The 26,012-nt window shown below is 44.0% G+C and overlaps 1 long non-coding RNA gene across 5 annotated transcripts; it reads left to right on the plus strand.

The window, feature by feature from the left end:
• Nucleotides 1-580: 580 nt before the first annotated feature.
• LOC133569742 (uncharacterized) lies at nt 581-24,861 on the plus strand. Of its 5 annotated transcripts, none has more exons than XR_009809874.1 (6): nt 581-724; nt 5,099-5,209; nt 7,875-8,033; nt 8,628-8,780; nt 8,856-8,909; nt 21,722-24,861. It is a non-coding gene; the product is annotated as an uncharacterized LOC133569742 (long non-coding RNA). The 5 variants fall into 5 exon arrangements; XR_009809870.1 differs by lacking the exon at nt 21,722-24,861 and adding an exon at nt 17,885-18,018; XR_009809872.1 differs by lacking the exon at nt 21,722-24,861 and adding an exon at nt 17,885-18,018 and having other exon boundaries at nt 7,922-8,033.
• The last annotated feature ends 1,151 nt before the right edge of the window (nt 24,862-26,012 follow it).

Below are 26,012 nucleotides of genomic sequence, written 5' to 3' on the forward strand. Positions count from 1 at the left end.
AAATGTACTTACTAAGAAACATGCATAAAATATATAGTAAATGCAAATATTAAATACATGTATATTAAATAAAGGTATACACTTAAAAATGTATGGATTTTCAAACCTATATTCATAGCTTTATAGAAATCCCCCATTCTGTAATATTGAAAGTATTAAAATACATAAATAAATTATACTGTACAAATGGGTAGGATTATTACACATTTACTGTTACAAATAATATATGCATTTAAGATGCATAATATAATTTCATCATCATCCTCATCCATACTAATATCTATTTATCCATCCATCCACACTCTACCGCTTATTCCCTTTGGGTTCGCGGGGAGCACTGGCGCCTATCTCAGCTACAATCTACTACGCTAATAATAGTGATTTTGCAGTCTATTATTTTGCCAAACGATGGCGACCTAATTCGTCTTCAAGTTCCCGCTGAAGAATACTGTGTGCGGAAGTGACACTTAAATTCTAGGACGGCCATTGGTTTAAAGTAGCTAAAGCACCGCCCTTTCAATGACGTTACCACAAATTTAACCAATCAACTGCCGGTGCTTCGTTTCACAACACTCATTCCTCAATTACTGCACTCGACTTTCAGCTGAGGAACCTGAAGTAGGCCTTGATCCAGAATAATATTAAAAAAATAAATAATAAAAACAACAACTTTTTTTTGACGGACATGGATACGAGACGTCTAAAGGACCAACCTGCAGAAAAGGTAATGGTTGTTTGGCGTGTTGTTGAACTAATTTAGACATGTGTTTGCTAGTCGGTTTGGCTATAGACCAAATACTTGACTCCGGGGACACATTGAGTGAAAAAAATGTGTCAGTGGGCTGGGGGGCCAATGTGTATAAATTATATGTACACATTTATCTGTAAAAATCTGCTGTACAGAATGTGTTTGGGTCCCTTTTTTCAGGAACACTAATACCAAAAGTCACACTGTCCAATAGAGTTCTACAAACGTTAGGACATCCATCCATCCATCCATCATCTTCCGCTTATCCGAGGTCGGGTCGCGGGGGCAGCAGCCTAAGCAGGGAAGCCCAGACTTCCCTATCTCCAGCCACTTCGTCTAGCTCTTCCCGGGGGATCCCGAGGCGTTCCCAGGCCAGCCGGGAGACATAGTCTTCCCAACGTGTCCTGGGTCTTCCCCGTGGCCTCCTACCAGCTGGACGTGCCCTAAACACATCCCTAGGGAGGCGTTCGGGTGGCATCCTGACCAGATGCCCGAACCACTTCATCTGGCTCCTTTCGATGTGGAGAAGCAGCGGCTTTACGTTGAGCTCCTCCCGGATGGCAGAGCTTCTCACCCTATCTCTAAGGGAGAGCCCCGCCACCCGGCGGAGGAAACTCATTTCGGCCGCTTGTACCCGTGATCTTATCCTTTCGGTCATGACCCAAAGCTCATGACCATAGGTGAGGATGGGAACGTAGATCGACCGGTAAATTGAGAGCTTTGCCTTCCGGCTCAGCTCCTTCTTCACCACAACGGATCGATACAACGTCCGCATTACTGAAGACGCCGCACCGATCCGCCTGTCGATCTCACGATCCACTCTTCCCCCACTCGTGAACAAGACTCCTAGGTACTTGAACTCCTCCACTTGGGGCAGGGTCTCCTCCCCAACCCGGAGATGGCACTCCACCCTTTTCCGGGCGAGAACCATAGACTCGGACTTGGAGGTGCTGATTCTCATTCCGGTCGCTTCACACTCGGCTGCGAACCGATCCAGTGAGAGCTGAAGATCCCGGCCAGATGAAGCCATCAGGACTACATCATCTGCAAAAAGCAGAGACCTAATCCCGTGGCCACCAAACCGGAACCCCTCAACGCCTTGGCTGCGCCTAGAAATTCTGTCCATAAAAGTTATGAACAGAATCGGTGACAAAGGACAGCCTTGGCGGAGTCCAACCCTCACTGGAAACGTGTCCGACTTACTGCCAGCAATGCGAACCAAGCTCTGACACTGATCATACAGGGAGCGGACTGCCACAATAAGACAGTCCGATACCCCATACTCTCTGAGCACTCCCCACAGGACTTCCCGAGGGACACGGTCGAATGCCTTCTCCAAGTCCACAAAGCACATGTAGACTGGTTGGGCAAACTCCCATGCACCCTCAGGAACCCTGCCGAGAGTATAGAGCTGGTCCACAGTTCCACGACCAGGACGAAAACCACACTGTTCCTCCTGAATCCGAGGTTCGACTATCCGGCGTAGCCTCCTCTCAAGTACACCTGAATAAACCTTACCGGGAAGGCTGAGGAGTGTGATCCCACGATAGTTGGAACACACCCTCCGGTCCCCCTTCTTAAAGAGAGGGACCGCCACCCCGGTCTGCCAATCCAGAGGTACCGCCCCCGATGTCCACGCGATGCTGCAGAGTCTTGTCAACCAAGACAGCCCCACAGCATCCAGAGCCTTAAGGAACTCCGGGCGGATCTCATCCACCCCCGGGGCCTTGCCGCCGAGGAGCTTTTTAACTACCTCAGCGACCTCAGCCCCAGAAATAGGAGAGTCCACTACAGATTCCCCAGGCACCGCTTCCTCAAAGAAAGACGTGTTGGTGGGATTGAGGAGGTCTTCGAAGTATTCCCTCCACCGATCCACAACATCCGCAGTCGAAGTCAGCAGAACACCATCCGCACCATACACGGTGTTGATAGTGCACTGCTTCCCCTTCCTGAGGCGCCGTATGGTGGTCCAGAATCGCTTCGAAGCCGTCCGGAAGTCGTTTTCCATGGCTTCCCCGAACTCTTCCCATGTCCGAGTTTTTGCCTCCGCGACCGCTAAAGCTGCAAACCGCTTGGCCCGTCGGTACCCGTCCACTGCCTCCGGAGTCTTATGAGCCAAAAGAACCCGATAGGACTCCTTCTTCAGCTTGACGGCATCCCTCACTGCTGGTGTCCACCAACGGGTTCTGGGATTACCGCCACGACAGGCACCAACAACCTTGCGGCCACAGCTCCAATCAGCCGCCTCGACAATAGAGGTTCGGAACATGGTCCACTCGGACTCAATGTCCCGCACCTCCCTCGTGACATGTTCAAAGTTCTCCCGGAGGTGTGAATTGAAACTCTCTCTGACAGGAGACTCTGCCAGACGTTCCCAGCAGACCCTCACAATGCGCTTGGGCCTGCCAGGTCTGTCCGGCATCCTCCCCCACCATCGCAGCCAACTCACCACCAGGTGGTGATCGGTAGAAAGCTCCGCCCCTCTCTTCACCCGAGTGTCCAAAACATAAGGCCGCAAATCCGATGACACAACTACAAAGTCGATCATGGAACTGCGGCCTAGGGTGTCCTGGTGCCAAGTGCACATATGGACACCCTTATGTTTGAACATGGTGTTTGTTATGGACAATCCGTGACGAGCACAAAAGTCCAATAACATAACACCACTCGGGTTTAGATCCGGGCGACCATTCTTCCCAATCACGCCTCTCCAGGTTTCACTGTCGTTGCCAACATGAGCGTTGAAGTCTCCCAGTAGGACAAGGGAATCACCCGGAGGAGCACTTTCCAGTACTCCCTCGAGTGTAACCAAAAAGGGTGGGTATTCTGAACTGCTGTTTGGTGCGTAAGCACAAACAACAGTCAGGACCCGTCCCCCCACCCGAAGGCGAAGGGAAGCTACCCTCTCGTTCACTGGGTTGAACTCAAACGTGCAGGCTTTGAGCCGGGGGGCAACGAGAATTGCCACCCCAGCCCGTCGCCTCTCACTGCCGGCAACGTCAGAGTGGAAGAGGGTCCAGTCCCTCTCGAGAGAACTGGTTCCAGAGCCCTTGCTGTGCGTCGAGGTGAGTCCGACTATATCCAGCCGGAACTTCTCTACCTCGCGCACTAGCTCAGGCTCCTTCCCCCCCAGTGAGGTGACATTCCACGTCCCAAGAGCTAGCTTCTGTAGCCGAGGATCGGACCGCCAAGTGCCCTGCCTTCGGCTGCCGCCCAGCTCACAATGCACCCGACCTCTATGGCCCCTCCTATGAGTGGTGAGCCCATTGGAGGGATGACCCACGTTGCCTCTTCGGGCTGTGCCCGGCCGGGCCCCATGGGGACAGGCCCGACCACCAGGCGCTCGCCATCGTGCCCCAACTCCGGGCCTGGCTCCAGAGCGGGGCCCCGGTGACCCACGTCCGGGCGAGGGAAATCTGGGTTCATTTTGTTGTAATTCCATAGAAGTCTTTGAGCTGCTCTTTGTCTGATCACTCACCTAGGACCTGTTTGTCTTGGGAGACCCTACCAGGGGGCATGAAAGCCCCCAGACAACATAGCTCCTAGGATCATTGGGACACACAAACTCCTCTACCACGGTAAGGTAGCAGCTCAGAGAGGAGACGTTAGGACAGATTACCCCAAAAAAAGGAATGGAATTTTGCATTATACTGAATGGGCCACCCAAAATGTACATTAAAAAATAAAGAAAGTGGGATTTACATTATTAGCTATGAACAATATAACATTGAATATTAACATATGAATGTCTCTCCTCTTTTACATCTCAGACCTTCACTTCGATAGACCTTGCTCAATTAAGCAAAAAAAAAAATAATAATAAAAAAACACAAAATATGAATGTTAACTGTAATAAACACCTACAATATGATATATTATCACTTTTTGGCAGAATTTGTTGTAAAAATCTGCTTCCGCATCTGTTTCTAACACACGCATTTCGGGCTGGCTACTCTGAAAACAAACCCCGCCCACACTGGTTTGTTCCTCCTCTGAGCTGCTGTGACTTATTACCGTAGTAACTCGTATAACACCCAAAGGCGCAGATTTCAACCATTTAAATATTTTCTAGAGTTCCAGACTTACAGTAATTTAAAAGCAGCACTGTGCATCATAATGACAGCTACAGTTTTGAGGTTAAAGGTCGAAAAAAATTATGCAGAAAGTCCGGCGGGCCAGATGGAAAATCGTAATGGGCCGCATGTGGCCTGCGGGCCATATTTTGCCCAGGTCTGCTATAGACCTTAACTGTGGTTTTCATACAATGGACTATATTCACAAGGTAAACACACTTGAATGTGAAAGTAATGAGAAGCGTAATTGTGGCATAATTTGATGTTGTTCACTTAGCAGGCGGGGATCCTGATCCAGATAAAGGGAGTCCGCAAATCTTCTCGAACAGACTTGCCACCCAAACGCCGTTGATACTCCCCTGCTGCTCTACTGCCACCAAGGAGAGAGGTTGGACACTACTGTACATTACCTTACAAAACTTCAAGTCGTTAGTGTATAGCTTTAAAGGCCTACTGAAATGAGATTTTCTTATTTAAACGGGGATAGCAGGTCCATTCTGTGTCATACATGATCATTTCGCTATATTGTCCATATTTTTTCTGAAAGGATTTAGTAGAGAACAAATTGCAAAAGATTCAGCAACACAGATGTCCAAAAAACTCTATAATTATGCCGTTAAAGCAGACGACATTTGGCTGTGTGTGTGCGCAGCGCTCATACTTCCTAAAAACCCGGGACGTCTTGCGTACACGTCATCATTACACGACGTTTCGAAGACTAAACTCCCGGGAAATTTAAAATTGTAATTTAGTAAACTAAAAATGCCGTATTGGCATGTGTTGCAATGTTAATATTTCATCATTGATGTATAAACTATCAGACTGCTTGGTGGGTAGTAGTGGGTTTCAGTAGGCCTTTAATGTCAGGAAAGATCTACAATTCACTGAGTAACTCAACACACAACCATCGTTGTCAAAATAGCCGGCAACAAGTAACACACTCACAGTTCATTTGTCCAAATTGTGTCTCTGTCTACTCCAAAGAGTGAGCACCATTATTTTCAAGTACTTTCTGACTGTGTTGCCAACTCCTCAGTAAGGAAAATAGCTATAAGAGCTCCTAAAATTCGCCAAATGACAAAATTGCCTAATTTGCATAATTTGGTGCTGTAGAGTTTTGTGAGAGAGTAGGATTAGAACTAAAAATAAACTTCTCTTGAATCTTAGTTTGTTTTCTCTACATTTAAACCAGTTTTGTTCCGCATTTATTATGCCCTATTGTGCAAAACCACCTTTTCTTACCTTTTGGTACCTGCTGTGTGTTTGGGATCTGCATGAGTCCCAAAAATTTGAAATCAAACTGTGGAGACATTGCAGAGATATTTATAAAACAATCTTGCCTTCCTTCATACTTACAGGAAACGCGCTGTTTGGAATATGCCTCTTTGGTGACGTTTTGGCAATTGTCTACATCAGCGGATATCTCTATATATGGTAGAGAGAAACATATAAATAAACATGCTTTGTGTATGTCTGCTTGTCCAACGCTGTCACGGTCAATTTTCCTTCTTTTCACTACTTTTGTTTTTGCTTGTCTCGTTTTTAGAGCAACAACTCAACAGCGCATAACGCTACTTACAGTATTTAAATGTTCAATGGGTGGGGAGACCGCAGCAAGACAATCACCTTATACCGAGTTTATTTAATTATGTCCCCCCTTCCACCACCGAAGCATGGCTGGCATCAGACATTCACGAATTTCGGAAAATGTGTTTTCATGTGTTACAATCAGAATTAAATGTTGAACCGAAAATGTTTGGTCAGAATTTTCCAAATGGCGTATTTACATGAAGCACTTTTATTCCGATTAGACTTTTAATCCAATAAAATGTGTCTGTGTGCACGTAGCTATTGATTTGGATTGGGACGTTGCAATGATTTATTTGGAGATGTGCATTTTATTTGAGTCCTTGAAGCAGAGGGGATCTGGGTCTTTGCTATGACTGCAGCGGGATTGCTGCGTGAGGTTACTCTGAACCTGCAGAGTGATATGTGTTTTTGTGTCTCCAAAACATCCACCACGTCGTTAGTTTATTTTGAGGAATTAAAAGTTGCAAAGAGGAGTTGGAAAGTCACCAGATCTAGCGAGAAATTTTCCATGTCCGCCTCATGCTGATTTTGACCATGACCCAACCACTACCATATTTGACTGTCGGCAAACCCTTGCTACTCAATTTGTGTTGACAGAAATTTAGACAATAATTGCTGTGTGTTGACTCCTTTTCTGCGAATAGTAAATCCATACACAGATTACTTTATAGACACTTACTTTCTATAGTATTTTCCCTTGAATATCTACTTGTAAAAAAAAATCCTTGCTGAAAAGTGAAAGGTACAGTACTCACTTTTGTGAGATACTGTAATACCTTTGCAAAAGTGGCTTTTCAGATTGTGCAAAAGGAACTGGCACCCCCCCATTAACCAAGTAATAACCAACCATCCATTATTATTTTTTGAAATGCGCAACATAAACAACAAACAAGGACGAACAGGACGATGTTTCAGATGTGGAAAAGAACAAGGAAATTACAAATGCTGATTCTGCTTTTTTCTCCAATATTTTTTTGGATTATTTTTCTTATTTTGGTTTAAAACAGGCCAACACATATTGCCTTCACACTTATAAAGCATTTTTTGTGTATCCACTTCTGTGGTGGCAGGTCACATGCGGAGGTAAAAGAAGTTCTGCTGCCTTGCAAGTCCCTGCATCTCCAAAACAAAAAAGCAGAGGTCTGGACACTTCCCCCTGAGCCCAATAGATTTTTTTTTTTTTTTTTTTTGTCATGAAAAAGGAAGGTTTTTGTCATGAAAAAGGGAGGTTTTTGTCATGAAAAAGGGAGTTTTTGGGGTTGGTGCACTAATTGTAAGTGTATCTTGTGTTTTTTATGTTGATTTAATTTAAAAAAAAATATATATATATATATTCTGCGGCCCGGTACCAATCGGGCCAGTGGTTGGGGACCACTGTATTAATCATTGTTCACAATATTGACTCATGATGTACAGTATTTACACCTTTTTTTTTTTTTTTACTTCTGTTGGTCTTTCCTCAGGGGTAAGAATGGGGAAATGATGGCGTTCTTCTCTTTGAGTCCCACAGTCGCCCAGTGAGCAGCCTGGCTTTCCCCAGGGCGCATTCCACACAGCTGCTGAGTCTCAGCTACGACAGATCCCTGCGCTGCATGGATGTGGAAAAAGCTGTCTTCGACGATGTTAGACATCTTTTTTTATCATTATTGTTCTCACTTTAAACGTTGCTTCCTCCCATTGGCCAAATGTAAATGTCACTTGTCATCCAGGAGGTAACCCACATGTTGAACTTTGTAGGATTTGCTCAAAATCAGCCGGGATAGGCTCCGGTTTCCCATGCTTAACAGTACAGAATGATCAATGTTACACATGGATGAGTTATTCCTGTTTGGTGTAGGTTTACAACACTGAATATGGGCCGAAAACCTTCGACTTCCTGTCACATAACTGTTTGACCCTCGTGGTCAGGGACTGGTACGGAAATGTGGCCATCGCGGACAGACGTACCCCATGGTATGTTACCATGGCGTGGGCCGTGTTTTTAAAATACCTGTACTCTGCTGCCTATGTCCAAGTAAGCAGAGCTAACCACTACTGTGGATTTGCAGAATCTCACACGAGTCTTTCCATTCACTGGAGCCCAAGGTTTTACACTGTGTCAGCGTTCATCCTCTACAGCAGCAATATTTTGTAGTGGCAAAGAACCGGCAGGCATGAACTAAGTTCAGTGCTTCATAATGTTTCATCACTCATGCCCTGAATCAATGACTCTGCAGGGAGGTGAGCATTTATGACATTTGAAGTCTGAAAAAGAATAAAAGCCGGCCTGTCTGCCAGCTGAATGGTCACTCTTTAAGCATATCCAGCTGCTTTTTCTCACCCTGCACGGGCAACAGAGTGGTCACTTCTTGCAAGGATAACCGCATAAGGTGCCAGTAAGCACATGGTTACATTCTTTTTTGTTGTTGTGGACATTTTGAATGATCTCTCTTGTTTGTGGACAGGGTATATGACACGTCTTCCCTGATGTCTGAACCCCCCCTGCTGAAGTCCATCAGGTACGTTCAGCTACTATACTACTTGTCTACTACAATGTTTTTCAACCACTGTGCCGAGATAGTCTGGTGTGCCATGGGAGATTATGTAATTTCACCTATTTGGTGTCAAAATATTTTTTGCAAACCAGTAATTTTTCCATCCATCCATTTTCTACCGCTTATTCCCTTTGGGGTCGCGGGTGGCGCTGGTGCTTATCTCAGCTACAATCGGGCAGAAAGTGGGGTACATCCTAGACAAGTCGCCACCTCATCGCAGATTGACAACATTCACACAATTTAGTGTTGCCAATCAACCTATCCCCAGGAGCAGGTCTTTGGAAGTGTGAGGAAGCCGGAGTGCATGTTTTTTTTATTTACATGCAAACATACAAAAATCAACTAAATCAGCGTTGTTCTCTGGAAAGGGCTTTTGATGAGACTTTTATTAGTAGATTCCACAGCACAGTACATATTCCGTAAAATTGACCACTAGATGGTAACACCCAAATACGTTTTTCAACTTGTTTAAGTCGGGGTCCACGTTAATCAATTCATGGTAAAGGGCAGGCATAAGAAGCTTAATTTTTAGTGATCGGTGGCAGGTGAGCCTACTAATTACAAACTAGGGCCAGGTGCTCATTTCAGAAGTAATGAGGCTGGGAAGCAAAGGCAGACAGGAAGTGGAACGAAAAATAAAAGCACAGGGCAGGAAATAATACCACGTACTGGAAACATAATGTCATGTGGGATCGTGAAAGGAACACTGAAAGGGAAAACTGTTAAATTATTATTTCTTTCTTTAGTTTATTTCGAACATTCTGTTTAGTAAATGTATTTCTATTTTGTTATTGTAAAATATGAAGGTTATGCGAGCGGATATGCTTTTATTGTGTTAAGGAACTCACGAAGGAAAACTGAAAAGGAAGTAGTTGCTAATCAATGTCACGTTTAGGACTACGCTATCGTAAAGAGTATGTAATGGTGAAATAGAAAACTAACAGTTAAAAGGGAAACAAGGTAAATGGTTGCAGTTGTGTAATTTGTTTTAAATGTATACATGTACAACTTATTCTAATGTGCCGTTTATCGTATGCTTGTTCATTAGCTCTTACGTTGGTCTTTGGGCACACGGTGAAGGAAGTAAAGTAAAAGACCATTTGACCATCAGTTCCAGACCTTTCGACTGAGCCGCTACTGTAAGAGTTTTACCAAACGCCGCCGAACTTATTAAAGAGGTCTCCACGTTTCAGGGCACCAATGCACTGAGTCCAGCAGGTGGCAGCATTTGGTCTGGATAGGCAAAGTAAAGGAATAAAAGAAGCGCCAACTGCAACATAATGGACGCCACAGAGGCAGCTTCTGTGTGCATAGCTGATATCAACGAAGAGATACAAACGCTTCCTTCACAATGTGAGTGACAATTTAAGGCCAGATATTAAATGAACTATCTAACAAAATGAAGACATGTTAGCTGAGTTAAAGAGTAAAATGGAACGCACAATTGAACCTCTTGATTCAGAACGCATCTCAGTACCCACAGAAATAATGCTTGCCTAGAACAAACTGAATTAAAAGGAAAGCAAATTAATCAGCTCATATGAATGTTGGAAAATGCAAGTACGTGAAGCAAGAAAAAGGCTTGAGTCAGATTTAAAAGACACTTGTCATCACTTGCAGATGATCTATAGCAGGGGTCACCAACGCGGTGCCAGCGGCACCAGGTAACCCGTAAGAACCAGATGAGTAGGTGTTATAGTGTGTGTTGTATTATAAAGACGACAAGAGTCCTGCTGTGTGTCAGTACCGTGTATTCAGGCTGCATGTAGGAAGTACAACGGAGGTAAACACACGTGACACAGTGACAAGTTATAGGTGCGGGCACCGTGGCTGCCACAGGGTGGCGCCGCATGTCCATACAATCATCCTGTAACATCTCCCTTCCTTTAGCAAAGTATCCCCACTGGAACAATGCTGCCTGTAAATCCACTGTAGACCATCAACACACTATTCAACCTCAGATAGCGACACCCGGTTTAACATCCAATATCAGATATCAAATATATGGCAAAACAGAACGTAACATTACATAGTAGCAGGATAAGAGCACACCTGTCATCAAATCGCACTCCATCAGAACATCACTTTTTTATTTATTTTTTTTATTTTTATTTTTTTATTTTTATTTTTGTTTTATTATTATTATTATTTTTTTTTTTTAAACAAAACCCACAGTCCATGTGTGTTTGAAAGTGCAAACAGTCCATGTATGTGTATTCGAGTGTGTGAGTGTGTGTGTGTATATGTGTGTCACAGTCCATGTGTGACCTAGAGGTCAAGTCTGTCAGGAGGCCTAATCAGCCTCCCACTCCGGGAGAAAGTCTGGCCCTGAAGCACACGGCGCGGTGTGTCTCTGGCCTGCGGAGTAGACGGTGATGACCTTGGGGCCGGTGAAGACCTTGGAGACTCCCCAGCACCGCCAACACTGTCTCTGTTGCCATTGCCACTCGCAGGCTGCTCTGGGGTTAATTCTGGTCGAGCCAGCGGTTGCTCAGGCATTGCCTCGGCCGGTCTAAGGTCAATTCTGTTGCGTCGATATGTGGTCCCCTCTATGTCGACCAGATAGGACCGGAGTCCCAACTGCTGCAGGCACACCCCTCTCCTCCATCTGCCCGTCTTGTCACCCGGGAGTGGCTTCATTCTGACAGGCTGGCCGACGTTCAGCTCCGGAAGATCCCTCGCCAATTTGTCATACACTAACTTCGCTGCCTGATGCTTCCCCCTCAGCTTGTCGGAAACCCCTGTGATGACCTGAGGTGCAAGAAGCTGGTCGGCCACCGGAAGAAGTGTTCTCAGCCTTCGTGACATGAGACGCTGTGCTGGGCTACAATGTATGCCCTCAGTGGGCGTGTTTCGCCAATGCAGAATGGCCTTCCAGGGGTCCTCTTTGGCACGGTCCGCCTTTTTGCACAAGCCTTTCACAATCTTTACTGCAGACTCTGCTTTGCCACTAGCTTTTGGGTGCCGCGGTGAGGACATGACATGTTCGAAGCTCCACTCCCTTGCAAATGCCCGGAATTCACTGCAGGCAAACTGGCTTCCCCCATCTGTGATGGCTCTGTCCGGGACGCCATAACGTGCAAACTGTGCCTTGATTCGTCGGATTGTGGTGTCGGCCGACAAGTCAGGGAGCAGGTCTATCTCCCAGAAGTCGGAGTAGTGGTCCACCACGAGCAAAAAGTTCTGTGCTGCATAGCTGTACAAATCCATGCTTACCAGCTGCCATGGACGTGTGGGGAGCGGGTGTGACATCATGGTCTCTTTTTGTTGTTCGTGCGCATACTCGTTACATACAGAACACTGCTGTACATAGTCTTTGACTTCCCCTTGCATGCCGGGCCAGTACAATGTATCGCGAGCATGTCTGTAACATGCTTCACCACCCACATGATTGTAGTGGATCCTCCTCAGCATTTCCGGACGTATGGCTTTCGGAATGATGACACGCTGGCTCCTGAAAAGCACGCCATCCTGTGCGCGTATTTCATCTCTGATGGCCCAGTAGTCCCTGATGAGTACGGGGGCTTCCTCTTTGTGTTCTGGCCATCCCCGCAGTACGACTGCCTTGAGCGTTTGGAGACACACATCCTCCTCTGTGTGTGCTCGGATCTGTGCCAGGCGTTGGCTGCTGACATTGAGGTAGTCTGCCTGCTGAATGGCCGCTGCGTCACACTGCTCCTGTTGCATGCTGCAGACCATTTCTCGTCGGTACAGTGTGTCTGTCTTCCGTGGCGGGGTGGTGGCTCTACTAAGCGTGTCACTTATGTACATTTCAGGGCCTGGCTTGTACACCACCGTAAGGCAGTAATTCTGAAGTGTCAGGAGCATGCTCTGTAGGCGCTTGGGCGCGCTGAGGAGGGGCTTACTGAAGATGGACACTAAAGGCCGGTGGTCGGTCTCTGCTGTCACATCACCCCGTCCATATAGGTAGTAGTGGAAGCGTTGACAGGCGAACACGATGCTCAGGCACTCCTTTTCTATCTGTGCATAGCTTTGTTCCGTCTGGGTCAGGGCGCGGGAAGCAAAAGTGACAGGCTGCCCTTCCTGTAGCAGACAGCAGCCCAGGCCTGTCTGACTGGAGTCGCTCTGTATGGTGACTGGCTTGATGGCGTCATAATAGCGCAAGACCGGTACTGCTGTGACCAGTGTCTTCATTTCCTTCATGGCAGCATCATGTTTTGGCAGCCAGTGCCACGCCACGTCTTTGTCTAGCAGCCTCCTCGATGGTTCACATACCTTTGACAGGCGGGGCATGAATCTGGAAAGATAGTTCACAAAGCCAACACACCGCTGGACCCCTTTAGCGTCTGTGGGGTTTGGCATGTCCAGAACCGCCCTGATCTTCTCAGGGTCAGCCTTGAGGCCCTCGGCAGACAGTATGTGGCCGTGGAAGCGGACCTCCTTTACTCGGAACTGCAACTTTTTCAGGCTCAGCCTGAGCTTAACTTCTCTGCATCTGTCCATTAGGGAAATTAGGTTTGTGTCATGGTCGCGGTTGGCCTCCTCATCCGTATCCCCGCAGCCAACTATGAGGATGTCATCGGCTATGGGCTCAATCCCAGTTAATCCAGCTAGGAGCTCATGTTGCTTTCTCTGGTACAGTTCCGGAGCAACTGACACACCAAAAGGGAGCTTCAGCCACCGTTTTCTGCCCCATGGTGTCCAGAACGTTGTCATCAGGCTGCTCTCCTCATCCAGTCGGCACTGCAGGAATGCATCACGCGCATCCACCAGCGTGAATATACGCGCCTTTGGCAGCTTGTACAACACATCATCTAAAGTGGGCATGAGGTAGTGGGACCGTTTCAGGGCTCGGTTGAGTGGCTTTGGGTCAATGCATAGTCTCAATTTTTCCGTTTTTTTCACTATGACCAGATTGCTAATCCAGTCTGTGTGCTGTGTGACTGTGGTTAAATGTCCATCCTTTTCATATTGATCGAGCTGTGCTTTAACAGCTGCCTTGAGGGCCACTGGAACATTCCTGGGGGAACACTGCACAGGCACCACACTGCTGTCCAGCTCAAAGTGAACATCACCAGGCAGGGACTCGACTGGGCTGGTGAACACGTCGTGGTATGTGTTGATGAGACGCTCTTTGGTCAGGTCTCCCCTCCTGCAGTGTTCCACTTTATTTAGCTCCTCAGGAATGGTGAATCGTATCAGGCCTAGCCTATCACATGTCTCCCCCGAAAGCAAGGGCCTTTGGCCTGTATGCACAACCTCAAAGTCCAGCTTGTGTGTTCTGCCCTTAATGACACACTGTGTGCTGTATAACCCCAGCGAGTTCATCCACTCACTGTTGTACCGCTTCAATCTGGTGTGACTCTTCCGAAGAGGCGTTCTGGGCGCCAGTCTCATCTTGTCCTTCATGCTAATCACATTGCCGGTGGCTCCCGAGTCGAGCTGGCACTGGCACCTCTGGACCCCCTGTTGCAGTGGCAGATTGACAAACCACTTTTTCCCTTGCGTGTTCACCGCTCCCACGCTCTCTGCTGTGTACACATCTCTTTCATCACTGTCCTCCTGTTCCCCTGTAGACGGGTCATCCACAGCATTCAACTGGCGTGCGTGCTGACCCCTCTTCATGCATACTTTGGCGAAATGGTTGGCAGTGCCACAAAAGCGGCAGGATTTACCAAATGCAGGGCACTGGTCTCGCCCACGTGCGTGTCTTGTACCACAGTACTTGCATTCCACTGTGTCTCTCATTCTCTGGAGCTGTGCACTGGTGTTGGTGGGCTCAGATGACCTACCGGCAGACCTGCGTCCATATCTTTGTCCCCCCTGCGCGGCATTGATGCTCTCTCCAGGCCCAGAGTTGCCCAGTGACATTGTTTTTAATTTATTATCCATGACCTCAGCTGCACGGCAGATCATGATTGCTTGATCCAATTTGAGATCATTTTCTCTTAGCAAACGACGTCTGGCGCCCTCATCAGCAATGCCAAGGACAAGCTTGTCCTTTATGAGTTCATCTTTTATAGCTCCATATTCACAAGAGGCAGCCTTTTCTCGCAGCCTTGTAACAAAAGCATCTATGGGTTCTCCTTCCTCTTGCTTTAAGTTTCCAAAAACGTACCTCTCGAATGTGACATTCTTCGCGGGGGTAAAGTATCCCTCCAGTGCCTCCAGAATAGCATCGGCATCTTTCTGTTGGTCGACAGTGAGTCCCAGGTTGTATTTGTAAACATGGAGGCAGTCGTTCCCCATTAGCCGTCTCAGCACCGCTGCTTGGACGGGCTTCTCCTTCTCGTTGAGCCCCGTTGCCAGCAGATAATCCTCAAACTCTGCTCGGAAGTTTTTCCAGTTGCCGTGAGTGTCTCCAGCCATCTTCATGGGCTCCGGAGGCGGGATGTTGGATGCCATTATACCAACGCGGTGCTAAAGCTAACAGGCTAACTGAAACTGCTAAAACTCACCAAGACAGATAAATGCACACTGTCTCAACAACGGACAGAATGTGGGGCATAATCGGGTCCTGCTTGGACTTCTGACACCATGTTATAGTGTGTGTTGTATTATAAAGACGACAAGAGTCCTGCTGTGTGTCAGTACCGTGTATTCAGGCTGCATGTAGGAAGTACAACGGAGGTAAACACACGTGACACAGTGACAAGTTATAGGTGCGGGCCCCGTGGCTGCCACAGGGTGGCGCCGCATGTCCATACAATCATCCTGTAACAGTAGGCCGCTGGCCTGTTCTAAATATAGTTCAAATAGCAGCACTTACCAGTGAGCTGCCTCTATTTTTAAAATGTTATTTATTTACTAGCAAGCTGGTCTCGCTTTGCTCGGCATTTTTAATTCTAAGAGACAAAACTCAAATAGAATTTGAAAATATTTTAAAGACTTGGCCTTCACTTCAATTCATTCATTTTTTTACTTTGCTTCTTATAACTTTCAGAAAGACAATTTTAGAGAAAAAATACAACCTTAAAAATGATTTTAGGATTTTTAAACACATATACCTTTTTACCTTTTTAAATTCTTTCCTCTTCTTTCCTGACAATTTAAATCAATGTTCAAGTATTTTTTTTTTATTGTAAAGAATAATAAATACGTTTTAATTCTTCATATTAGTTTCTGTTTTTTCGATGAATAATATTTGTGAAATATTTCTTCACACTTATGATTAAAATTCCCAAAAAATTTCTGGCAAATTTACAAAATCTGTAGAATCAAATTTAAATCTTATTTCAAAGTCTTTTGAATTTCTTTTACATTTTTTGTTCTGGAAAATCTAGAAGAAATAATGATTTGTCTTTGTCAGAAATATAGCTTGGTCTAATTTGTTATATATTCTAACAAAGTGCAGATTGGATTTTAACCTATTCAAAACATGTCATCAAAATTCGAAAATTAATCTTAATCAGGAAAAATTACTAATGATGCTCCATAAATTATTTTTTTATTTTTTTCAAAAAGATTCGAATTAGCTATAGTTTTTCTATTCATTTTTTTCGGTTGAATTTTGAATTTTAAAGAGTCGAAATTTAAGATAAACTATGTTTCAAAATTTAATTTTCATTTCTTTGTGTTTTCTCCTCTTTTAAACCGTTCAATTACGTTTTTTTCATAATTTATTCTCTACAAAAAACCTCCCGTAAAAGGAAAAAAAATGTACGACGGAATGACAGACAGAAATACCCATTTTATATATATATATAGATTTATTTATTAAAAGTAAATAGAGCAAATTGGCTATTTCTGGCAATTTAAGTGTGTATCAAACTCGTAGCCCTTCGCATTAATCAATACCCATGAAGTAGCTCTTGGTTTCAAAAAGGTTGGTGACCCCTGATCTATAGGGAGGAAAAATTCAATGTTATGAAACTACAATTTATACAGAGGTGAAGGAGCGCCATCATCTGATCTAAGGAGAAAAATATATGCATGTGAGTGATGCTGTCACAAGGGACCTTATCGAAATTATGTTTGAAAGATTGACTCGCATTGATGGAGAATTTGATGCTGAGCGTGAAAAACACCGTCTGCACAAGCTTTTAGACTCTGATTATTCAGCCTCCATCTACGGGTCTACAGCAACAAGATCTTCCCAGTCAAAACAGTTGCCATCACTCCACATCTATGTACATTATATCTAAATGGGGCAGCATAACTCGCAGCTAAGGAAGTTGAATTCAAGATCTTGGAGGAGGAACGTAAACAAAGAGGAAAAAATACAATCGCTGGAAGAACATCACAAAAAGGAAATCAATATCCAAATGTCTGAGTTGGAGCAACTACAGGCTGAGAAAGATGAGGAAGCAGCTTGAGCAAGGTTTGAATCCTATGACACACAGTTGTCACAAATGGGCGAAGTCTGGTCTGTAAAAGGTGATCGGGTGAACCGAAGTGCTTTACTACAGCCCCCTGCAATGTGCTCATCTAACACAATCATGATGCCACATGTGCCCTCTGGTGTTCCTCAACGAGTACAAGCTTTTCAAGATAGTATAATGCTGAACAGACTACCTATTCCAGAGCCAAGTGTTTTCAGTGGGGATTCAATCCATTTCATTGAATGGAAAAAATATTTAATTTCATTGATAGACCAAAATAATTTACCAGCTGTTGATTAACTGTTTTACCTGAAGTAATATGTTGTTGGTCCTGCTCGTAAATGTCTCGAAAAATCTTTCTTTAGAAATGATAAAGAAGCATATGAAGATGCATGGAGAAAACTTAATCAGAGATTTGGACACATTTTCATCATCCGGAGGGCTTTTAGAGAAAGGCTATCTGATAGACCTAAATACAGTCTAAAGATGCATTAGGAATTTGCTGAATTTGTGAATGTTTGTCTGCTCGCCAATGGCCTTGCAATTCTGAAATACTGTGAAGAAAATAAAAGATTAATACAAAAACTGCCTGACGGGCAGCAGCTAGTCGAAACCGCAAAGTTACAAAGGCACTGATGCAGGACAAATGTTTTCCAGATTTCTAAGAACTTGCTACTTTTCCATCTGGAAGCGGAAGTCACCTGAAATCCAATCACCTCCATCGATGCTCTTCGCTCTTTGCTCTTCCCAGGCATCTGAAGATAAAGGGAATCTAAAAAACATCAAATGGAACAAGGCAAGTGTATTATCACTAAAATCAGCAAACATGGTGACCGATAAATAACCAAACCAAACATAGCGTCAAACATGCTCGTTGTGCCAAAACACACATCTGACTCACTTTTGCTCTGACTTGATAAAAATGTCAGAGAGAGAGGAGGGCATACATTAAAGATAACAAACTATCGTATTGTTGTTTAAAGCAAGGTTACGGAGTAAAGGATTGTCGTCACCGCTTCACCTGCGACATCTGCATTAAAAGACATCCTACCTGCATACACGACTTCAACTACATAAAAGGACCAACAATGGAAAGACATTTGAGTCCATGTAATGCACTACAAAACACACGAGAGACAACGACATGCGCCACGTCTCTAAACGTCTCTCTTCAAAAAATGGTTCTGCCATTAGAGGCTGTTTAATTTAAAGCACTTGTCTTTTTGTTTTTGTGCTGCAAAGGACTGCTTGTTAAAATAAATTTTTTTGTGAGTACAATATTGTGTACAAAGGCTCACTAAATAATATGGTGGGAGTACACATTTACTAAACAGCATTTAACTTTTAAATGCTGATTAGTAAATGTATTTCTATTTTGTTATGTAATATATGACTATTATTTCGAAGGTTATACAAGCAGACTTGCTTTTATTGTGTTAAGGAACTCACAAAGGAAAATGAAAAAGGAAGTTGTTGCATTTCAATGTCACCTTTAGGACGACGCTATCATAAAGCAGGGAGACCAGATGTCCTCTTTTCCCTGGACATGTTCTCTTTTGCGGGACTGTCTGGGCGGGGTTTCATAAAGGCCTACTGAAATGAGATTTTCTTATTTAAAAGGGGATAGCAGGTCCATTCTATGTGTCATACTTGATCATTTCGCGATATTGCCATTTTTTGCTGAAAGGATTTAGTAGAGAACATCCACGTTAAAGTTCGCAACTTTTGGTCGCCAATAAAAAAGCCTTGCCTGTACCGGAAGTAGCAGACGATGTGCGCGTGACGTCACTGGTTGTAGAGCTCCTCGCATCTTCACATTGTTTACAATCATAGCCACCAGCAGCTAGAGCAATTCGGCCCGAGAAAGTGACAATTTCCCCATTAATTTGAGCGAGGATGAAAGATTTGTGGATGAGGATAATGACTATCAGACTGCGTGGTCGGTAGTTGTGGGTTTCAGTAGTCCTTTTAAGTTGTTTAAACTGCCATCCTTTGTATGACCTGTATGGCTGTTGACCAAGTATGCCTTGACAATCAATCTGCTACCTCGCTCTCTGTCTCTGCCCCTCCCTCACAAATGTTGCTGCACACTTTGTTTTGTTTATAAACCATCTTAACCCTGTACGTACATTGAAAATACACGCAACCTTGACACACAGCGCCGAATATTTGAGGCATTTAAAGGCCTACTGAAACCCACTACTACCGACCACGCAGTCTGATAGTTTATATATCAATGATGAAATCTTAACATTGCAACACATGCCAATACGGCCGGTTTAGTTTACTAAATAGCAAGTTTAAATTTCCCGCAATGTATCCTGTTGAAAACGTTGCGGAATGATGACGCGTGCGTGTGACGTCTCGGGTTGTAGCGGACATTTTTTTCCAGCCCGATCCAAGCTATAAGTAGTCTGCTTTAATCACATAATTACACAGTATTCTGGACATCTGTGTTGCTGAATCTTTTGCAATTTGTTCAATTAATAATAGAGAACTCAAAGTAGAAAGATGGAGGTGGGAAACGGTGCACTGCAGCTGCCTTTAGCATCACAAACACAGCAGGTGTTTCCTTGTTTAAAATTCCCGAAGGTGTAGCCTTACTATGGAACAGAGCAGTCAAGCGAACATGGATCCCGACCACATGTCAACCGGCAGGTTTTGGTGAGAAAATGGTGGTAATAAGTCGGCTCCTACCGTAAACATCAGCGGAACTTGCGTCCTGCTGCAGCTGCGTGGCTTCCCTCAGAGACACTGGCGGTCATCACACCCGTGGCCACACCCATTCAACTTTCAGGTACCATATAAGCTCACTAAAACACTAGTAACACAATAGGCAGATAAGGGATTTTCCAGAATTATCCTAGTAAATGTCTAATAACATCTGAATCGCTATCACTGCCCTCGCCTTTTTTTTTTCTTCTAATCCTTCACTCTTAGTATCCTCATCCACAATCTTTCATCCTCGCTCAAATTAATGGGGAAATTGTCGCTTTCTCTGTCCGAATCGCTCTAGCTGCTGGTGGCTTTGATTGTAATCAATGGGAGGATGTGTGGAGCTCTACAACCGGTGACGTCACCCGCACAACGTCTGCTACTTCCGGTACAGGCAAGGCTTTTTTATTAGCGACCAAAAGTTGCGAACTTTATCGTCGATGTTCTCTACTAAATCCTTTCAGCAAAAATATGGCAATATCGCAAAATGATGAAGTATGACACATACAATTCACCGGCTATCCCCGTTTAAATAATAAAATCTCATTTCAGTAAGCCTTAAACACTATTACAAATATGCGCCACACTGTGTACCCACACCAAACAAGAATGACAAACACATTTCGGAAGAACATCCACACTGTAACCCAACATAAACACAACAGAACAAATACCCAGAACCCCCCGCCCACCTCAACCCCGATTACGTCACATCAAATATTCCACTTTGAAAAATATTTTTGATGGAAGATTTTGCATATTTTGTGTTTGTTAAAAATGTCATAGTTTTGTTTGACAAAAAAGGGTGGAAAACAAACAAAAAAAACCAACATAAAACAAAAACATTTTGAAATGAGGAATAGATCTGAAGTTGATGTAGACTCCAGAGATTTAAGCGTATGTGCCTTGCGATGAGGTGGTGGCGACTTGTTCAAGGTGTACACCGCCTTCCGCCCAAATGCAGCTGATAGGCTCCAGTGACCCTTCGCGATCTCAAAAGGGATAAGTGGTAGGAAATGGATGGATGGATGGATGGATGGATGTATGCCCTGGCACACCATTATCATTTCATGACCAAAGCAAAACACTTTTTACACTTTTATACTGAAATAAATACACATACAACTTATTAAATAAAAACACAGAAAAAACTACCAGCAGCAGTAAAGTTTAGATCCATGAAGGAGAGAAGTGAATGAATGTTTATAACTAAATACATTTACATATGCATACAAACTTGTCTTTTTTATATTATTTATTTTAATGAATTAAGTAATGTTTCTGACAACCTTTTTCCAAAACACAGTATGTATTGTCAGATATAACAGGACGATGCATATGTTTATCATTTGTTTTAAAATGCTTACAAAAAAGTGGGACCCCAAAAATTTACTGTGGGACCCCATTTTTATGACTTGATGTTTTGAAAATTGCTAGCGCTAACACTGCTGTCAACAGAGGATAAAAATGCTTTATATAAATATATATATTATTTATAAAGCAAGTTCAAGTATCATTGGCAAATTTTCACCTAGTTCCGGCCTTGGTGTGCTTCCCGCCTTGGCACGCATATGTGTCCTCTCTTTGGGATTTCAGAACATGATCAGCCTATCGTAAAGAGTATATGTAAAGGTGAAATAGAAAACTAACACTAAAAAGGATTCTTGCGCCAGTTGAAAGGGAAACAAGGTAAATTGTTGCAGTTGTGTAATTTGTTGTAAATGCATACATGTACAACCAATTCTAATTTTCCGTTTATCTTGTGTGTTTGTTCATTAGTTCCTATGTTGGTCATTGGGCACACGGTGAAGGAAGTAAAGTAAAGGACCATTTGACCATCAGTTCCAGACCTTAATTTCGACTGAGGCACCACAAACACACTCCTAGATATTCTCCAAAAAACAGGGAGGTGGAACTGGCAGAGGGTCACTAAAACAGCGCCCCAGCCACAATGAACCAGAGGAACGGCCGGCAGTCCAAGCCATGAGTGCCTGCAGCCAGCGAAGAAGAGTCAGATGGCGTCGGCGGGTGAAGTAAAGCAGCGACTGGCGGGGAGACGGACGTCCAAGGGTTGGCCACTACGACGATACACGAGGAGGGAGTTGAGTGCAGGATATGTGCCTCTGCTTTTCCGGCCAATAAGTTAGCAGTCAATATTGGTTCCCACAGAGTTTGGTGTCTGCCTGTAAGTAGAAATGCATTAATTGTTTTACCACACCCCTGGCCACGTCCACTGTTCCACAAATAGATTACCAATCTCTTGGAAACACTACATATGTTGATTTAAATTTTCTGTAAACTTTAAGATGTGTTACTTGCATCTGTTTTAAGTTAATTTCTTCGAAACAGATTTTAATATTTAGGCTGAAATGTTAAAAATATAATAATTCCAATGACATTTAGTACAAATTGCTAAACTGTATTTGTATTATTTTAACTGGCATGAGGCTGATAAGGAGAGTTACATGTTCTCATTCAGAAGGCAGAGATCCCAAAAACCTTGAAAGCACCTGCTGGTCAACACTACTAAATTACTTTATACACTTTATTTTTGTACTCTTATCTCTTTGGTTTTAGTCTGTTGGGTAACATTTGTAGGTTGTTGAACCAAACAGATTTTTGGGAATCCAGAGTTTGTCTGCAAGATGCCATTTTGGACAGTGGACTCTGTTTTCATTACAATTTGGTCACTTTTATTTGCTCATTACTTTGGATAAAACTACTTTCAATATCAAGTTACTTACTGACCTCTTGAAAGGCCAAATAATGAACTCAAGAAATTCAGCGGTAAGTTTATGAGAAGTCAAATGCCATTTTAGTTTGCTAAAATGAGCAGCTAATACAAGCTAGCCTTGTAAAGTTCATTATGGAACTTAATACATAAACATGTACTTTTTATTAGTTTTGAAATGTATTGACGAAATAAGGCTTATTGTTGTTTTGTAAACCATAAAATGAAAAAAATATAATAGAAATATTTACTATTAATGATAGCTGATGGCAAGTTCAGGACGCAAATGCGTTACTGTAGAAATTTGACAAAAACAACAAAAGCTGTAAAAAAAACCCAAAAACTTTTAAAGTGTTATCTGAATGGGGGGTAGGGGAGATCTCAGCTGTTATTAAGCTCCTTATGCATTAAAAAAGCTAAATGTATTGCATGCATAAGTTGTATGGTCTATGACGTCTTATCTGGAATCCGTGTTATCTGGAAGTAAGTATTTCTTTCTATAAACTAGAAAAAAGAAGTATGAATTTATCTATGTAAGAAAGGTAATTTTAATAGTGGCTTTTGACAAACAGCAGCACATTTTCAGATCTGCCAATCTTGAAGACATTTTATGAGTATTTTTTCTTGTTACATAATGACTTTGACTTTATAATTTTTTGAAGTCTGATTTTATATCTACAATATGCTGTGGGCCAATAAAGATAAAGCCACAGTCAGCTGATGGCATCGAGGCCGCATTTTGAACACTCCCGCTTTTATCTTCATCAGCGTTGTGTGTGAATTTACATCTGAGATCAACTTATAACCTGGTTAACTATTTAGCTCATCAGCTTCCTTCGACGCGAGAAAAACGATGGTAATTAAAAAGACTGAACTCCAAATTCAAACAGGCCAAATGCAAGAAAATGCGTACCTATAAGCAACAAGGCGTACTAGTGTATGGTCTTCCTTTTCTTTTATTGTGTCCCATAGTGGCAACCACATGGACAGTCTTCTCCTGTCGAGACCTTTGTCCTCTGCTTCCTTTTCCTTTTGCTGTGTAACACACAGGCTTCAGAGTTCAGACTTACTTTTTATTGTCATTCAAATTTGAACTTTACAGCACAGATAAGAACGAAATTTCGTTACATAAGCTCATGGTAGTGCAGGATAAAAAAAAAAGCAATAAGGTGCATATATAATTAAATACATATATGTATAAAATAAATATATAACAATATATACAAATAAATAAATAAATTACTATAGAGATAAATATATTGCACTTTTTCACATGTGTCCACGTTATGGAACGTATGTTATATTGTCTTTTTTATTCCAGCGAATTAATCCATTTTGGGGGGAGTTGAGGGGATAATTTAATTATGATGGGTTCAAGAGTCTTACGGCCTGAGGGAAGAAGCTGTTACAGAACCTGGAGGTTCTGCTTCGGACCCTCTTTCTCGAGTCCAGCAGTGAAAACAGTCCTTGGTGGGGGTGGGAGGAGTCTTTGCAGATTTTCTGAGCCCTGGTCAGGCAGCGGCTTTTTGCGATCTCCTGGATAGGAGAAAGAGGAGTCCTGATGATCTTTTCCGCCGTCCTCACCACTCTCTGGAGAAACTTCCAGTCTGAGGCATTGCAGGCACTAGTCAAGAAAGAGATGCTGTTGGTCAGCAGGCTCTCTATAGTGCCTCTGTAGAATGTGGTGAGAATAGGGGGAGGGAGCTGTGCTCTTTTCATCGGACGCAAAAAGTGCATGCGCTGCTGAGCTCTTTTTACAAGAGCTCTGGTGTGTAGAGACCAGGTTATATTGTCAAGTTATCTGCACCCCCAGGAACTTGGTGTTGCTTACCATCCCCACCGCTGTGCCGTTGATGTAGAGTGGAGCGTGGCTGGACTGGTGCTTCCTGAAGTCAACGATGATCTCTTTGGTCTTGTTGACATTCAGGACCAGTCAACCAGATGTTTTACCTCCTCCCTGTAGTCCATGTCAATGTTGTCACGGATGAGGCCCACCACTGTCGTGTCGTCCACATACTCACAATGTGGTTAGTAGTGGACCTGGCGCAGCAGTCATGAGTCATCAACGTGAACAGCAGCGGACTCAGGACGCAGCCCTGGGACGAGCCGGTGCTCAGGCAGATGGCACTGCAGGTGTTGTTGCCGACACTATCACAGACTGGAGTCCGTCTGTGACGAAGTCAAGCAGCCAGTTGCATAGGGGGGTACTGAATCCAAGGAGGGCCAGTTTGCTCACCAAGTGCTGCGGGATGATGGTGTTGAATGCTGAGCTGAAGTTCAGGAACAACATCCGCACGTGTGTGTCCTTTCCTTCCAGGTGAAGGTGAAGTGCAGAGGAGATAGCGTCCTCTGTGGAGCGGTTAGGGTGATAAGCAAACTGGTATGGGTCGAATGTGGGTGGAAGTCTGGAGACAATACATTCCTTTACCAGCCTCTCGAAGCACTTAATTATGATGGGGGTGAGTGCAACGGGGCGGTAATCATTGAGGGAGGAGATTGTGGGGTGTTTTGGCACTGGGATGATTGTGGCAGTCTTAAAGCATGATGGTACCACAGCCTGGGTCTGCGAGACATATATATGAGGAAAACTTTACATAAACACATAGAAGCTTCTTCATTCTTGAACATGATCATGGTGGACTTACGTAGTTATCTGTGCAGGACCAGTTTGGGTACATCTCTTGGTGGATATGTTTCTCTACGTCGGCTAGCTGGTAATACTTTGCTTGATCCGACGATGAGAGTGACTTCCACTATGGAGACATAGGCACACATTTTTGTCACTCAACAACACTATCAATCTTTCAGGTATTTTGGTATGTGTGTTTGCGTGTCAATGTTCTTATCGGTGGAGTGGGAGCATGCAGGTGATGGAGAGGCCACTCAGCAACTGTTTACCGATTGGTCATGTACTGCGGAGAAGAAAGCGGAATAAGATATATTTTGGAAAAAATTGATAGTTTTGTTGTCTAGCTTTACCTGTTTAACATTCTCGCTTCCTGTCATTTGGCTGGACAGTGACTGGTCGTTGAGGTTGATGGTAGCAGGGTGTGCTGCAAAGGTTAGCTGGTCACCCAGGTAGCCTATACCATCTTCTGTTAACGGGGTATTATTGGCAGCTCTTCTGGGTCGACTAGTGGGGGTGATGGTGAATGATTTAGATGGTTGTCCAGGACGTCCATCTCAACCATGGGTTCCAGAAGCGGCATCAAGAGCTCGTACCATTTCACCTCTTCTTCAGTAGATTCTCTTAGCGTCGGCTCCATGCTGGTGCAAAGATGGAGAATGCTGTAACACACCCAGAAAAATTAATACAAACCTCCACATTTGGATAAAAGG

This window comes from Nerophis ophidion, linkage group LG02, assembly GCF_033978795.1.
Source record: "Nerophis ophidion isolate RoL-2023_Sa linkage group LG02, RoL_Noph_v1.0, whole genome shotgun sequence".
In the NCBI taxonomy this organism is placed as follows: Eukaryota; Metazoa; Chordata; class Actinopteri; order Syngnathiformes; family Syngnathidae; genus Nerophis; species Nerophis ophidion.